Here is an 18,255-nt window from a genome sequence, read left to right on the forward strand (position 1 = left end):
CCCCACTCCTGGCAAGAGGACAGGCAAAAGAGAAGAGAAGACCCAGGACATACCATGTGCCAGGCTTTTAACTCACTTTCAAAGAGGAGTGGTTACTTAATCTGATTGGCTGGTTGGCACCCAGGTGTGGCCAGGTAGGGGGATGAGGTCACACAGGGGCGTGGTGAAGGTATCAGGTAGGGTGTGAGGTCACACAGGGGCGTATGTGTGATCTTGTCTTTTCCTGTCTTTCTGTTTCATTCCACATTATGAAATTGGCAGTTGGTGACCTCTTAATCTGACAGTGAATGAAAATATAGCAAATGCCGAAGAAATACTTAAACCTTAGTTATACTGACAAATCTCACTATATAGAGAAGTGTATAAAGGACTATTCTGGGCTAAGGAAAGAATTCAAGAATTATGACATGGCCTCCATTCTCAAGCTGTCAAGTACAGAGGATGAACATATTACCTCTTTCAGTATAAACTGATAAACAGGACCTGAGGAAATGAATTCTTTGACAAGAAACCATCTTTGTGCACAAATAGAAAAGACTGTGGTAGTTTGTCAACCTGTGTTTTTAACCCTTTACCTCTTATTCACTTTCAAAGAGAAAGACAAGCAAAGATCTTCTATCCACTGTCTCTCTCATCAAATGCCTTCAGCAGCCAGCATTGGGACAGGCTGAAGCCAGAAGCCCGAGACTCACTCTGAGTCTCCTATTTGGGTGGTAGAACTGAACAATATCAGCCATCATCTGCTACCTCCCAGGGTCTTTATTTGCAGGAAGCTGGAATCAAGAGTAGGTGCCAGGATTCAAACCCAGGTATTCTGGTATGGGACAAGAATATCCTAAGCAGTGTCTTAATTTGTTAGCTAAAGTGACCCACTCCCAAACTATGAGTTTTAACAAATGTAAACAGTCATGTGACCATTACCATAATCAAGGTAAAAAACAGTTTCATTTCTTTCCCATATAACACTCCATTTTTTAATCTCTCAAATGTTTTGCACTAATTTTTTTCATTGCACTCTTCTTCATACTAGATTAAGTGCACATGTATCTTAATCTTCATTAATTTTATTACTAAAGGATCTTTGTTGCCATTCTTAAACAAGGAGATGGTTCATTGAGTTGGTAGTGGCAATCACACATGTACCTTTTAACTGTTAGGATCCTTTAAAACAATTAGGCTCAGTTTCCAGCAGAAAGGAGGCCAGAGTTTCTCAACTGTAACTGGAGATCCATTGCATTGGTCCCGAGAGCATTTGTGCTTCTCAAAATGCTGGTGAATCTCACTCTCAGAGAAGAGTAGTTTTACTAGCAAAACACAAGCTTTTCAGTTAAAGAATAACAAATGGGAGTACATCAAGATAAGCTTCTGCACTGCAAAGGAAATGCTCAACATAGTGAAGAATCAACCAACAGAATGGGAGAAAATATTCATACACTATTAATCTGATAAAGGATTAATAGCCAGAATCTATAAAGATCTCAAACTCAACACAACAAACAATCCAGTTAAATGAGTAAAAGGGGCTGGTACGGTGGCTTGGCAGGCTAGGCCTTCTGCTGCCGCATCAGCATCCCATGTAGATGTCAGTTTGTGTCCCAGCTGCACTTATGTTGATCCAGCTCTCTGCTTATGGCTTGGGAAAGCAGTAGAGGATGGCCTAAGTGCTTGGGCCCCTGCACCTGTGTGGGAGACCCAGCGGAAGCTCCTGGCTTCAGATTAGCCTGGCTCTGGCCACTGCAGCCATTTGGGGGAGTGAATCAGTGAATAGAAGACCTCCATCTCCGTCTCTCCTTCTCTGTAACTCTGGCTCTCAAATAAAAATCTTACAAAGAGTAAAGGACACAAACAGGCATTTTTCAAAGGATGCAGGTCAAACGGCCAATAGACACATGAAAAAATACTCAGTATCTCTATCGTGTTTTTTTATCTGCATTTCCATGATAAAGATTCATCTTACCTTAGTTAGAATGGCTATCATCCAAAAATCAAAAACTAATGAGTGCTGGCTAGGATGTGGGGCAAAGGTATCCTAATCCACAATTGGTGGGACTGTAAATTAGTACAACTATTATGGAAGACAGAATGGAGAGTCCTCAGAAATCAGAATAGATCTGCCATATAACCCAGCCATCTCACTCCTGGAAATTTACCCAAATGAAATGAAATTGGCATATGAAAGAGTTCTTTGTAACCCCATGTTTATTGTAGCTCAATTCTACAATAGCAAAGACAGAATCCACCTAGATGTTCACCAACTGATGACTAAATAAAGAAATTGCGGTGAACACACACTATGGAATACTGGTCAGCCATACTAACTAAGGAATAGATAAATAGGATGTGATTTATCCATATAGTGGAATATTACTCAGTCATAAAAGGGAATGCAGTAATGATATAAGCTCCAAAATAGATCAATCTTATATTCATCTGGCAGAGCCAACAGAGAAAGAAGGAGAGACAGGTCCTCCATTGGCTGTTTGACTCTCGAAATGGCCACAGTGAGGCTGGGGCAAGTTGGGGCTGGGCCAGACCAAAGCTGGGAGCCTGGAACTCTATATCCAGGTTTGCCATATGTTTGGTAGTGGGCCAAATACTTGGGCCATCTTCTGCTTTCACAGGTACATAGCAGACAGCTGGATCAGAAGTGAAGCAGCAGGGACTCAAACTTGCACTCTGGTATGGGATGCCAGTGCCATAGGCCACAACTTAATCCACTGCACCAAAATGCTTCCCCCACAAATCTCAAAAGCATATTACAGGAAAGAAGCTGGATATCAGTCATTACCCCATTTATATGACATATCCCCAATAAACCAGTCTATAAACTCAGCAAGTAGATTTGCCATTTCCCAGAGTGGTGGAGGTGACTGGGGGAGTTGAAAGAATGACAAGTGACAGGTAATGGGTATAGGAGTCTTCTGAGAGGTAATGAAAATGTTCTAAAATGATGGTGGTGATGGGCACACGATTTCATGAAGATACTAAAAGCCATTAATTTTTATAGCATAAGGTCAGTCATATGGTATATAAATCACAGTTCAATAAAACTATTAAAAACACAGTACTGTGTTGACTTATATATATAGACAAGTATAGATACAAGTTGAAAATGCATTTCCTGGATTTAAATAAACAAAGAAAAGGAGAGATCCCAGACACATTTGATTCCTTAAAGAGCGTTCTGAAAAGCCCCACTCAGGATTTCTGACTTAGAACTCATTGCCCACAAGGAAGTCGCACAGAAACTCGTAGCTGCAAGGGAGCCTGGGGAAATGAGTTGATCAGTGGAGCATCCATCATTACTTCCTACTGAAGGAAGGAGAGAAGAGAGATTTCAAATGCAAATAACAGATGCCACCACAATCCTCAATCTAAATCAGGGATTTGGGTTAATGTACATGTGTGTGCATAATATTCTGTTTAATAATCAAGTCTGGTTAATTCTAATAGTGCACCACTGACATTAATAAGGGAATTGCCAATGAAGTATATGTGGACTCTACTATCTTGGCAATTTTTCTGCAACTCCAGAACTATTCTCAGATTAAGCCAGAAAAACACAGATGTCATTTTTATTGCCTTCATTTTACTACTGTAAAAAACAGAATGCAAGATTGAGAGATTGATGAATGTCAAACAACAATCAAGAGCAGAATTGTGATTGGATTTAATTACATATTACATGGGTGATAGATGTATTAGTTTTGTAAAAAGAATCCTGCTTGAGAATCAAGGCAAGTTCTAATGGAATTGCTAGGGTCCTTAGTGGTGAGCTGATTTCTGTTGGATGTTGTCTCAAGTGTGTTAGGTAGCAAGAGGCATTTCTTAAGTCTTAAAAGTTGGAAAAGCCCAGCTATGGTAATTTACAAAAGGAGTAAACACTTAGAGCAAATCTCAGAGCTTTTAAAGCAGGCCACTGTCTATTAGATGTTTACTAAGACCATAAATTCCATGAGGACTCTGAAATTTGTACTGTGGTTTATACCCCTGATAATGCCTGTAGCACTTATTACTTATTGGAGGCAGTTAAATGAGGCCATTGGTCTAATAGATCCATTCTGAAGAGTGTAATCAGAAAATCAAAGATGCAATACATGATGGGAGGAAACCCAGATGAAAATCTGAAGAGTTCATGTTCTTTCTGAGCTACTTCACGCTTCCAATTCCTTGGACTTCTCTCTTTCTTAAATATCTAGTCTGTTTACTGCCACATAAAATTTTCTTTGCAAAAATTGTGCCTTTCTATTCTCTTTTCCTGTGGTATGCCAAGAAATAAATTTTATTCCATGCCTACCTTTATGCAGGGTTCCTCTGGGGACACTGCCTGCCTGAAGCGGCTGCTGTATGGAGGTCTCCTTGGCCTTTGTTTTACAGCAAAGTCATTTCACTGTGAAATCCATCGTATATCATTATCTGACTGCCCGTTCTGTGCCAGGCTTCATGTCAGGCACTAGAGATAGAATAAACACAGCTTCCCCCGCTCCCCAACACAATGCAGCTGCTTGTAGGGCAAAGAGACAATTCACAAATGTTAGACCATGAATGATTTCAGCATCACTGTAGGAAATGGAAGCTTTTGATATACTAGGGTGGATGTTGCACATCTAGTTAATATCTAATGTTAAAATATCCCTGTTCTATTTTTTGAGATGAAATAGAGACAAGAGCCCAAGATGAAGAATGCTTAAAAAATTAAATTTACTAATAAAAATAAATCTAAGACCTTAGGCCTAAAAACTATGTTTCCAGGTCAAGAAAATATTCTGCTAAATACAAAAAGTTTTCTGTGGCAGATTAAAAAATGCTGATGAATTATTTGAAAGGAAGTACTTAAATTATGAGAGAGGATTAGGGTCTTCTCTTCTTCAAAAAATGACTGAGTCTACCAGGGTACAATTTGTAGGCACAAGGAACAACATTCTCATGTGATGGTGCCTACTTTCTTCATGAAAAATGAAGTCAAGCTGTTGATTGAAGGAGAGAAGTTGGAGGATGAGCTTAAATGCCTGAAGGGAGGGAAGTCAATTAGGGAAAGCAGAAGAAATAAAGTAGAAGCCAACAAAATGACAAAGTTTGCAAAGGGCCAAAGAGTTGATGCCATCTAAACATCACAAATAGTTGTTTTTTTTTTTTTTTTTTTTTTTTTTTTTGAAACTCCGGTGTCATGGTGCAGTAGGTTAAGCCAAGGCCCACAAGGCCAGCAATCCCATATGGCTGTTGGTTGTGACTGCTCACCTTCCAAAGCAGCTCCCTGCTAATGCACTTGTGAAAGCAGAGGAAGAGGACCCAGGTGCATGGGATCCTGCACCCTCATGGGAGATCTGGACAGAGTTCCAGGCTCCTGGCTTCTGCCTGGCTGTTGTGGCCAATGAGGAGTGAATCAGTGCATGGAAGATTTTTCTTCTCGCTTTGTGACTCAGACTTAAAAATGATTTTTTTTTTAAAAATTATTTTAAATGTCTATGTTAACAGGGACCAACCTAAGTTATAAACAAGGGTTCATGAAAAATTTCAAGAAAATGCATACATTAAAACAATAGGCATGGATTTCATTTTTTTTTAAATCAAAAACCTGTAACTTCATTTTGACATGAACTTTTCAAATCACCCATAAACAAAGATCATATTAACTTTAACGGTTGATATAAGAACTAATTATAGTAGAGGGAGCATTAGAAAAAAAGAAAGTGAATTTTTGGGTACAAAATTGGTATTTCCAGATCATTCACATAGTTACCTTTCTGGAGAAAGAACGGATAAACAGTCTACTGGTATTTAAGGGACAAAAATGATGCCACATAATTGTAAAAAAGAAATAAGGCACACACACACTGACACAGAAGGAGAAAGTATGGAAAAGGGATGACTGTGGCTTCATTTTCAAATACTTTCCATGTAGGAGCAATTTATGAGCTGGGGATCTGAATATCCTGAAATAGTAGAGAAATGCATTTGCAAAGATGCCAAGGAAAGGGCCGGTGAAGATGCTTTCCCGATCTCCCCTCATTTGCCCTCCTTGGTGGTTGAGTTTTCTGTTGCATTTTTCAGGGTCTCCTCTTCACTTTCTCTGACTACTGCCCACCCACTTGGGCTTGCTTGATAGGAATGATGGAGGTTCTGATCGCTGGAATGTGTATGACCAAGTATAACAGGTCTGCCCTCAAATCCTCATCAACAGTAGCTAGCAAAACAGCTGCAGGCCACAGACTATTTAATCCAAGAGAATAAATTGTTTCCATACCAAGAACCCAGGGAAGGGAAGGAGGAGAAAGGAAGGTTTTGAATAGAAAGCTGAAAGTTTTTTGATGCAGTTCCTGCTGACATGCTGGGCAAGACGCTCATTGAGTGCGATGGATCACAAAAAGCATTAACAGAACTTATGCCCTACACTCCAGTACACATCACTGGTATCCTTTTTTCTAGCCCACTGTCCAGAAATTAATTCTATTTCTTCAAGAACTTTGAACAAACTCGTATAATCCTGCAAGCAACTGTATGAGGCATACAAGCCACACATTGCACAACTCCAAAGCCATAATTAAAAAGTGTGGTTGGACTTCCAGGCCCACTGTTGATTTCTAAGAGAAACATACTTCAGATCTGATGGAAGTCATCATAAATTACTAGCTTTATACAAAATAAGTTGAGCTTCCCATAAAGGACAAAATAGGATTTTATTGTGGAGAAAAGTGGAAGACTAAATGATTATAAATTTGTATTGCCTTTTTCTAACCACTTGGGTTTGAAGTCAAATATAATTTGACATTTTATTGATATTTCCAGTGTTTAAAAGTGACAAGTACATTAAATTTTACCGTGTAAATCTGATATGACAATAAAAATCTTTTCGTACTTCTCATTGGAATTGCTACAATAAAAGGAAATAAAGAGTACCATCAAGGAAATGCACTCTTTTCCCCTTATCTAAACCTTTTTTTAAGAAGTACTAAGCTTTGAGGAGTTGAGTCCTTTTTTCTGCAGTATTAGACTAGCCATCCCAACATTGGAAGTGGGTCCCAAGATAGGCCTAAATTTTGTTCATCCTTCAGTGACTGTATTCTATTGTTCTTCTGATAATAGCAATAAATTATTGTGATGATCAGTATTCGTGTCCTAGGACTCCTGGAATGAAGTACCATAATTGGGTACCTTAAAACCATAGAAACTTAATGTCTGGTAGTTCAAGGACCACAAGTCTAAAATCAACGTATCAGCACAGCCATGCTCCCTTTGCAAGAAGGAGAACACTCCCTTGCCTCTTCCTAGCTTCTAGTTGTTTGCCAGTAAGCTTTGGCACTTCTGGGTTCACTACCTGACTCCAATCTTTGCCCTATGTGCCTTCATCTTCACACTGCTGTCTTCCTGTATGGACACAGGGGCTAATCCTTCTTCAGTATGACCTTATCTAGAGGTACTGCATCACATCGGCAGAGACCCTATTCATAAACAAGGCTACCTCCTAAGTTCCTAGGAATGGGTATCTCAAGACTCAAGAGTGGTTTTTTTTGTTTGTTTTTAGACTAGAATTCAACTATACCACAATACTTCTTGAAAATAAATGCTGCAAAGACAATGCCATTGCAGCATGTACATAAGGTTCTTGTAGAGGTCTCTGCACTAAGCATGTCTTGCTGTCAAAATGATTCAATAACATACTTACCAAAGGCAGAGCCTGTGTTTTGTCTGGCATGGAACTCATAGTCTGTCATACCACAACCCATCTGAAGCCACATCAAAAATATTATTTGACAGTGATGAAATGAAACATGAGGCAGGAATGTAATATAATATACTAAACAGCAGTTTGAACCATGGCCAGGATATATGGCATAGAAGAGTTGAGCAGGATCAAAATTGCATTTAATTCTGAGCCTAAAGGTAATATCCTGGTCCAACATGAACAAAATGTCCTCAACCCTTGGGGCTGGCACCATGGTGCAGCACTTAACCTTTCATCTGCAGTGCCAGCAACCCTTATGGGCACCAGTTTGAGTCCTACTGCTCTATTTTCCATCTAGCTCTCTGCTGATGTGCTTGAGTCCCTGCACCCATGTGGGAGATCCAGAGGCAGCTCTTGGCTCCTGACTCCTGCTTGGCTCTGGCCTGGCTTTCGCAGCCATTTAGAGAGTGAACCAGTGGATGGAAAAATCTCTCCTTTGTGTGTCCATCGCTGTAATTCTTTCAAATAAAACAAATGCATGTTAAAAAGAAGCCTTAATCCATGATTAGAGTTGTCAAATTATAAGGCTCTCAGTAACATGGAAATTGAGAAAAATAAGTCATTAGGTATATCTCCTGCAATATTTACCTACAGATAAAATCTAAATTGCATCATAGTTTTGTTAAAACTACAACAAAATCTATGAAGTAATGATGGACCATTAAGTGTTGGCCGGTTATTTTCCTGTTGTGTATGTGGAGGGTGGACAGGTGTAGGGAAAGGGAACACATGGAGTCCTGAACATCCACAAGCTTCACTTATATTTTGCAATTTTTCATTTCAAAGATCCTATTTACCAAAATTGAGAGAAAATAAATGTAGGCATTTGTGTGCATTTTCCATAGACTGACTTGCTTCCCCTTCAAGTTCAGGTTAAAACACCCCTCAGGTGACTATATTTGAAAACAGGGCTTTCCAGGGTACAATGAAGGTCCAATGGGTCCTGTGGGTGGGGCTCTAATCCACTAGGACTGCTGTTCTCAGAAGAGAAGACGGCAGAGAGGTCTTTCTCTCCTTGAATGCACAGGAAAGGCTGTGAGGACTTAGTGACAAAGCAGCTATGTGTGTACAAGCTTGGCAGAGAGGCTTTCCAAAAAATCAACTGCATAGCACCTAGATCTTGGACTTCGATCATCCAGAAAATTGAAAAAATTGATAGCTATTTTTAACTACAGTCTGTCTGATATTTGTTAAGGCAGCCTGCATTTATTTATTTATGAAATTTGATTAGTCAACAACAGGAGTCACTGTGCACTTACTCCTCATGTAGGATCTTTGTCCTTAGTGTGCTGTACATTGAGATTTAATGCTATAACTAGTACTCAAACAGTATTTTTCACTTTATGTTTCTGTGTGGGATCAAACTGTTGAAATCTTTACTTAATGTATCCTAAACTGATCTTCCGTATATAAAGAGAAACGAAAATGAATCTTGATGTGAATGGAAGGGGAGAGGGAGTAGGAAAGGGGAGGGTTGCGGGTGGGAGGGACGTTATGGGGGGGAAGCCATTGTAATCCATAAGCTGTACTTTGGAAATTTATATTCATTAAATAAAAGTTAAAAAAAAAGCCAATGTCCAAGGACATTCGGGAAGTCACTTTGCTAATAAATGACAGAATTGGAACTGGAAAAAAAAAACTATTACATATATGTGTGTGTGCATGGAAGTGTGCATTTTTATGTATGTAAATGTAGTTGTATATAATCAGGAGATAGTTTAGGTCTCTAAAATGAATGGGTTATTACTTTTTTCAATATTGGTTGAAGCCACCAGAAAGACATGTCAAATTTTTCAAGAAAGGATTAAATACAATTCAAGCCTGAGATGTGTTTATTTGTTATCAACCATATGTTTCTGATGATCACTTGGAAATGCCAATTGGCTGAATGGACACTTTTTATAGTTGAAGATTTATCTTGCTGAATGGATTAGGATAAGTATATATTTTCTATATATACTTCTTCATAACATTGCAATCTTTGTTTCTTTGCTATGAATTCTGTGTCTATTTCACAAATGAGACCTGCCAAAAATATTCAGTGAGATATGCACTGGATCAAATCAAAGGTGGATTTATTTATACAAGTAACTGAAAAGGTACAGAGAAGATTGGATACGAGCTCCCCACACTGGCAGTAATAAAGGCCAGCTTTCATTCTGCCAATCTTCCCTGGTCACTGTAAAATGCCTCTCAACAACTCATAAGCATAACTTGATGCAGAGCCCAAGACAAAGACCAAATGACTTCAGAGATTCTCTCAAAAGGCAGAAAAATTCTGTCACTGAAGGTGCCAAAAAACTTCATGTGTATCTTAATGGTCTTTCTTCAGGTACCTGCTATAGCTTGAACCAAGAACTAGCTACAGGTGTTAGATTATCTAATAAGTTAAAATCTGAGCTAAGTGCTGTGATCTATAGCCCTAGATAAAGAAAAAAACATTAGTTTATCACCACGTTTTCCTTGCATTTGGGCAAACCTACGTGTGCTGGTAATTTGTAACCTTCCTAAGGAGACATACTGCATTGTTCTTATTGAAGATTTTACTTTAAAACTTGAACTAACTAAATAAAATCTGGGGCAGGGGTGGGAGGTGAGCAGGCTTTTGGTTAAATGGCTGCCCAGGGCTCCTATATACCATATTGGAGTGGCAGGGTATGATGCCAGAGTCGTCTTGTGACTTCAGCTTCTTGCTGGTGTGGATCCCAGAAGGTAGCAACAGTCTCCTGCAATTGGGTCCTTGATGCCCAAGTGAGAGAAATGGAATGAGTTTCTGGCTCCTAATTTTAGCTGACCCAGTCCTAGGAAATGTGGGCATTTGGAGAGTGAGCCCGTGGATAAGGGCTCTGTCTATCTGCCTCTCAAAAAAGTATGAAAGAATGAATGAAAACTTTGAAAGAATGGTAAATGTGGTTTCCACATGCACAGCATGTATACTGCGTAATTGTTGTATTATAGTTGCTTGATCCCAAGTCTAGCATCTATCGCATTAGGTTTTTATGAACACTTAAAGGTGGTAGTGCTTCACAAAATCCCACATTTCTAGAATCAATTATATTTACATGAGATTATAGTGCATTCTCAAGCTCTATAAGTTGATCACCACACTGCACATAGTGCATTCAAACCGTAGAATTTTAGAACTCTGAGAAATAGGTTTCTGCACCAAAGTTTTAATACTGATAGTAATATACTTTTTGATAATTTCCCTGCAAAGTGTAATACTCATTGTAGGCTTAGACAGATAACTTCTTTTTTAATGTTAACTAGATGCTTTCAAAAGGTATGTAAGACTGCTGCAGCTTTGAATTTCTCAATGTTCTGCTCCTACAGTTGAGTAACATTACCGATTACCATGGATTTCATAGGTTTATACTTGGAACCTTCCAATCAATATCATTTTCCTCCTTATGTTCTCAGACTCCCACAGTTAGACATAGTTAGCATGAGTGTGTAAATGAATAATTCTTTCTGATAACTTACCATGTCATAATTATTAGTTTATGAAGTCCATAAATATTTGTAGAATTGAATTTGAATCAATGGATATGTTTTAGACATGACTTTCAATGCTTGAAACTAACAAAAGTTTCATTCAAATCTTCATTAGATAATTCAGAAATCAAAATCAGTTTGGCAACATGCCAGCTTTTCTGTTATAAATAACCCAGTTCATAAAATCATGACCAAAAACTACTAGAGATATTCCAGCTATTTTGTCAAGCCACAAATAACATTTAGAATAAGATTAGTCCATATGGAAAAGAAGTAGACTAAATGTCATGGTTCAGGCCCAGGCTCTTCCTTTTAGCTCTAAGACCTTAGCTAAGTACTAAAAATCACTACTCTTCAGTTTCTTCACCAATAAGATGTAAATGATGAGTTACCATTTCATAATGTAATTGGCAAAGTTTAAGTTAATTTATATATGTCAGGTGTTATAAACTTCATAATTTTTTAAAAAAATTGGCAGACAATATGCATTGCCAAAAGATGGCTAAATTCCTGACTGCCATGTTTTCCTAATTCAGAAAGAGTGCTATGATTTTCTAACACCCCTAAGAAAATAAACAAGGATGCTCTAATCTACCCATGTTAGTCTCCCAACACATGGCCTGTAATCAGCGTAGGGGTGAAAAATGGAGTTAAATGGCAGCTGTAGATGGGGCAGCCAGGAAAGCTTTTTCTTAGTCATTAACACAAATAGGTATGATTGGGTTAGGCTGCCCCGTTTTTCTCTTTCCCCTTGTTCCTGCCATACCTCCACGGGAAGTGACCATCTAGTTGTCAGAGGAAGAGGACAAAAATCAACAGAAGAAGAAACAGAAAATATCTAAATATATACAATGGCGACAATAAAACTATAGCAACACAACATTACCTATCTCTACACTTCTTGTCACATAAGAATGACACTTGATATTGCTTCATCTTCCAGTTCTGGATATCTTGATGTTGTGGGAATTGCTGTGCGATATGTATTTTTACAAATAAATCACATTCCAAATAAGGGATTAAAAACTAGAGGAATGAATACTATGTTTTAAATACTCTACTCTAGAGGTCAACTGATCAACATGAATTCAGGGCCAGCATGGGTCTAGTAACATTCCCTCTGCTACAGATAAAGGTTGTATCATCAGTGTTAAAAGATTTCTTTACTTTGGTCTGAGTGACAAAAAAAAAGGGGAGGAGGAGAAAATAGAGTACTAGAAACAGATCTTCATCCTCTACCAAAAAGATGAATCAAATAGCCTCTTGTTCAAATATATAAATAACAGCTCATTTGAACTCCAGGAAGCATGTTTCTAAAATGAAATGCTTAAACGAGGTAAAATTAAGAGAACTGACCTTTATGGTGACCAGTGACAAAGTCATCCAACTTTGCAATTCATTCATTGACGAACCAAATTGATTAGGCATATATAATATGCAAGGCACCATAAATGAACAAACCGCATCCTGTGGGCTTAGTATCTTAAAGGAGATGCATTTTACAGGATTCTTAATACAAAAGAGGGGTAGATTAAGGTTGGATCTTAAATGACAAAGTAAGTCAAAGGCTACAGACGAGGTTCTTTCCAAATACATGGAAAACATTATCAGAACACAGGCTATCAATACTGACGCCAACAGCAGGGAAGGAGTTTGATTTTTGAGTAAAAACCAACTTCTAAAACTGCTTCCACTTAAAGAATCAAAAAGCCTTTGCTGAACTTGCCCCTCACTTGATCTAGTCATATACTTCTCTGCCTTCTTCGAGTTTGTATTTTGCAGAAGAGAAGTATGAATCCTAGAAAGGTCACTGGGCAAACTTGAAGGGAATTCCCACCTTGAAAGTATACCAATGACTGAATGCTGCAAAGTTCCATTGTCTAAGTGGATGTGGAAAAGGAGGGGTAGTGCAGGTTCCCCATAGCAGCATCAACTGCAACTGCATGACTTCGCTATTTCCACATGTACCCACATTAAAAGTAATACTTTATAAGGTCTTAGAAAAAATTTGTAAGAGTTTATAAAACTATGCCAAACCAGTTGAAAAGTTAAGGAAAACTTCATTAGAGACTATTGGAACAGAGAAGAAAGAATAAACCCCATGCTACTAAAACAAAAAGGTAATGTTAAAGTAATGGGAGCTTATAGATGCCCTGTGTGGTCAGGTCATTTGTTTGCTAATTGGTGATCATCAAAGTTTGGCTCTTAAACTACCACAGAGTCTAAACGATGGGGATGGGAATGTTTTCTTGATAATATTTCTAATGGACGGCTCCCAGATCCCTTTACAAAGGCAAAAATCTTAATTATACATGTTTCAAAGAGACAAAAAAAAATTGTTAGCAAGTTTTATAACAGTGCTTAAAAAGACATATGTGGGGGGGAGGGGAACTTGTAAAGTTTAGTCAGAGTTTAATCAGACCATGAAGCTTAGAGGCATTCAGATCCGTTTCTTATCGCCAGAAGTGTAGCGGCCAGCATTTCATAGTAAAGGAACTAAGATATTTTTCCTTTTAGTAGGTAGGTCACATGCCCTAGATGACTTTTAAATGTTTATTAAAATGCTCATTAAAATAAACATTTAATAAACTTTTGCAAAACTAGTAATTTCCCTTTTCCCTTAAAAAGTTGAAAAAGGAAAAGATGCCATTGTATTTTAAACATCCCAAAATAGATGTAAATATAGGTGGAAAATCCAATGAATGTCTATTAAAATTCACCTCCTGAAGCCAACTTTCTACCTGCCATTATCCCACTCTGTATCCCTCTTCACTGTCATTGTCTCTTGGGTATCAATTCCTAGCATGTAAAGTCAAGGAATAATTCTAATTCAACTTTCAACAATATTAGTGTTTAGTTCATGTTGGGATACAAAGAATAAAGTTGCGCAAATTATTCTTCCAGATGACGCATACAAGATTGAAAACTAAGTGATTTTATCTGTTTCCTTGATAACTTCATCGTATTCAATGCTCAATTTCGTTTTGGGCTGAAAAAAAATAATTCTTAAAGATCTACATCACTTCCTGGTTATCATTGTCACATAACAGATTTGTTGATTTTAACTTACCTGTCATCTGTGGCTTTCTCTTATTTCTTTGCTTCTCCCTGGTCCTGAGTGCATTCTTTTCCAGGAAAAATACAGAAATTTATGCTTGATTACAGGATGACTGGCAGTTGTATGTGTAACTATTAGAATCTCCCTGTAAACTCCATGAGTTAAAGAATATGATGAAAGGATCCTTTTACTAGTCCTAAAGAGGTTTTCTACAATCTCTCAGAACAGCGAAAAATCACAAATGTAACCTCTGGCAGCGCATCAGGCTACATACCCATGCTTTTTTTTCCTTACAACATCTGCCTTCTGGCAATGCAATTCTCATTTGCAATTCTAAACCAGTTCCTATTGGCTTTGACTACATTTCTAAAATTATTTTAGCTCTGTCTCCATTTGTATTTGAACCCAGATGACTTTGCTTACCCTGTCTAGGGCGGCTCACTGGAAGATATTGAAGGACATATACTTTTACAAGATACTGGGAAAACAATTACACTTCTGGGAAAACATACAGAAATGCAACTAAGCCTGCCTAGAGAGCACTCTCTTGGAAAGGTTTCCATGTTTAGTAAAGGTATGGAGAGGTGTTACTTCACACAAAAGATTCCTAAGACTTAAACTGGTCTGAAGATGAGATGGATTTCACAAAACATAGAGTTGCTCAGAACTGGGGATCTGTTAAAGGAAACATAAAAATAGAGCCGAAGCTAGGAACCTGTAAAAGAATTTATGATAATGATATTTTAACATCTGCCAGGTCCTAGTCATCTGATTGCAAACAGAGGTGCTAGTCTCTCTAGTACCCTCCCAAATGAGAAACGGTGACTTGATCAGCCCTCACCCTGACTGTTGATGAGCAGCTTAATATGTTATCCCTCTTAGTATTTTTTTTTGTTTGTTCTACTTAATACTTTTGGTTGAATACTGTAATCAATACACAATTCTTCTTAAGTGCTGAAACTTAACTGAAAAGTGATCACTGTAAAATATAAGAGTGGTAATAAGAGAGGGAAGAGACGTGCAATTCGGGACATGCTCAAGCTGACTTACCTCAAACGGTAGAGCTAGAAATCATACCAGGGGATTCGAATTCAATCCCATCGAGGTGGCATGTACCAATGCCATCTCACTTGTCCCAGTGGTCAATTTCTGTTCACAATTGATCGTAATGATAGGACTAAGAACCAAAGGGATCACATAAACAAGAATAGTGTCTGCAAATACTAGCTGATAGAATCAAAAAGGGAGAGAATGATCCAACATGGGAAGTGAGATACACAGCAGACCCATAGAATGGCAGATGTCCTAACAGCACTCTGGCCTCATAATCAGCCCTTAAGGCATGCAGATCCGGCTGAAATGCCCATGAGAGTATTTCAGGCATGGAAAGCCAAGACACTCTGGGGGAAAAAAAAAAAAAAAAACTAAATGAAAGATCTCCACAAGTGAGATCCCAGTGGAAAGAATGGGTCATCAAAGAAGGAGGTACCTTTCCCTGAAGGGAGGAGAGAACTTCCACTTTGACCATGGCCTTGTCTAAATATGATCAGAGTCAATGAACTCAGGGGGCTTCCATAGCCTTGGCAGCTCATGACAAGAGCCTAGGGTGATTACTGATGCCATAAACAAGAGTGTCAATTTGTTAAGTCAACAACAGGAGTCACTGTGCACTTACTCCTCATGTAGGATCTTTGTCCTTAGTGTGCTGTACATTGAGATTGAATGCTATAACTAGTACTCAAACAGTATTTTTCACTTTATGTTTCTGTGTGGGAGCAAACTGTTGAAATCTTTACTTACTGTATGCTAAACTGATCTTCTGTATATAAAGAGAATTGAAAATGAATCTTGATGTGAATGGGAGGGGAGAGGGAGTGGGAAAGGGGAGGGTTGTGGGTGGGAAGGACGGTATGGGGGGGAAGCCATTGTAATCCATAATCTGTACTTTGGAAATTTATATTCATTAAATAAAAGTTAAAAAAAAAAAGAAATGTAATTAAAAGGTACAGTCATTGGTGCCAGCACCATGGCACAGGTTAATCCTCCACCTGCAGGAGTGGCATCCCATAGGGTGCCGGTTCTAGTCCTGGCTACTGCTCTTCCAATCCAGCTCTCTGCTGTGGCCTGGGAAAGCAGTAGAGGATGACCCAAGTGCTTGGGCCCTTGCACCCGCAAGGTAGACCAGGAAGAATCACCTGGCTCCTGGCTTCGGATCAGCATAGCTCCAGCCACTGCAGCCATTTGGGGAGTGAACCATCAGACAGAAGACCTCTCTCTATCTGTCCCTCTCACTGTCTGTAACTCTACCTCTCAAATAAAATCTTTAAAAAAAATGATACAGTCATTACATTTTTACTCAAATATAGGATTTCTCCTTCTAAGGAAGGTGAAGTCAATGTTGGCAATTCCTTAAATGGCTTATGTTTATATTTGTTAAATAAATTTTTTATTGGAAGATAATTTACAAAAGGGAAGGCCAACACTCATAGGTATTGTAATTCAATGAATTTTCTCAGAAACACACACATGCAGCCACTACTCTGATCAAGAAATGGAACAGTCTACATGAGTTGATGGTTTCTCTACCCTGCCTCAGGTACCACACATAGTACTTCTCTCAAGCTAACTTATATTTTCTGGTCCTCTTATCACAACAAATGGATGTAGCTGATTTTGATTTTATATAGATGAAGCCGTACAATATGTAACCCTCTGTATCTTGTTGGCCCTCAATATGATAATTGGATTTCATTCATATTGCCTTGCTAGACACTAGTTGATTCATTCTTCCAGAAATTTCAGTACAAAGTAATACATTTTTATCTATACTACATGAGAGTTCTTCCAAGTTTGGGATATTAAAATTAATGTTGCTATAAATATGCTCATGCCTCTAATACACATTTACATTTTTATTAGACACATACCTAGAAATGGATCATCTGGGTCATGGACTAGCATTCCAGCCAGGATCACATAGTTGTTTTCGATCCTTTGCAAGAGGACTTTGTCTAGTTCTTGGAACTGGGCCAACCTCCTACTCCCTGAAAGTACACACATCACACAGTCACACACTGGATCACATATAGCAGGCTGGAAGTCAGTGGATTAATAGCTTGGTAGTAGTCCTTACATAATGGTTGACTCAAATCCCAGTGCATCTTTTACATGTTCTCGAGTCAACTCCAGTTGTGCACACCGATACTTTGTTCGGCAACACGTGACTTTCTTGGGCTTCCTTCATACTGTTAGGAAAAGAGCTGCCTATTGATGCCCCCTCACACAAGGAACCATAAATGAAAGGAAAAGAGGCGTGGAATAGAGAGGAGGCAGTGTATGAATTTACAACCAGATCGAATTTAATCAGAAAATAAATTTGGAGAGGTGGGTGACCAACTGCCAACAAACACATGATGGAGCACAGGCCAGAAGGCCGTGACTTCCAGGGGTCTGTCCTTGCTATAGTTTAGGAGGGCTAGGGATGGGGGTGGAGGTAGGGGGCAGCAGGCAGAGGGGAATTCCTGGAACTGGTCTTTCAGGTGGCCATGGGGGGTGGGATATGAAGGCAACAGGGTGTGAGACCCAATTGAGATTCAAGGGCAAAGAATACATTCCAATGTTTATCTATCATTTGGGCAATGAGGGAGAATGGCTCGGGTTTATGTCTTCCTTCCATCAAGTACCATCTCACTTCAGCAAATAAACCCCTTGCGAAGATCTGTCTTGTGAGAGCAAAACTAAAATAAAGGGTGTGGATTTGTTTGGTTCTGGTTCATAGCATTAGGTTTTACACCAGATTTTAGCCAAAAGGCCAAGAAGCGATTCATAGCATTAGGTTTTGTTTTTGTTTTGTTTTGTTTTTAAAACACTGAGAGAGCCAATTAATGTCCTCACCAGCCAACTGTGTACTTCACATTGTTAAAAAAAAAATAGCATCCAGCCTTGGCAGTCCTCGATTTTAGCAATTTTGTTAGGTATG

At 38.7% G+C, this 18,255-nt stretch overlaps 1 long non-coding RNA gene across 1 annotated transcript; it reads right to left on the reverse strand.

Moving 5' to 3' along the window:
- Nucleotides 1–203: 203 nt before the first annotated feature.
- Nucleotides 204–17,341, reverse strand: LOC127484239 (uncharacterized). Its single transcript, XR_007911110.2, has 3 exons — nt 17,204–17,341; nt 14,289–14,343; nt 204–277 (listed from the first exon to the last, which is right to left on the reverse strand). It is a non-coding gene; the product is annotated as an uncharacterized lncRNA (long non-coding RNA).
- Between the last annotated feature and the right edge of the window lie 914 nt (nt 17,342–18,255).

This window comes from Oryctolagus cuniculus, chromosome 15, assembly GCF_964237555.1.
Source record: "Oryctolagus cuniculus chromosome 15, mOryCun1.1, whole genome shotgun sequence".
NCBI lineage: Eukaryota > Metazoa > Chordata > Mammalia > Lagomorpha > Leporidae > Oryctolagus > Oryctolagus cuniculus.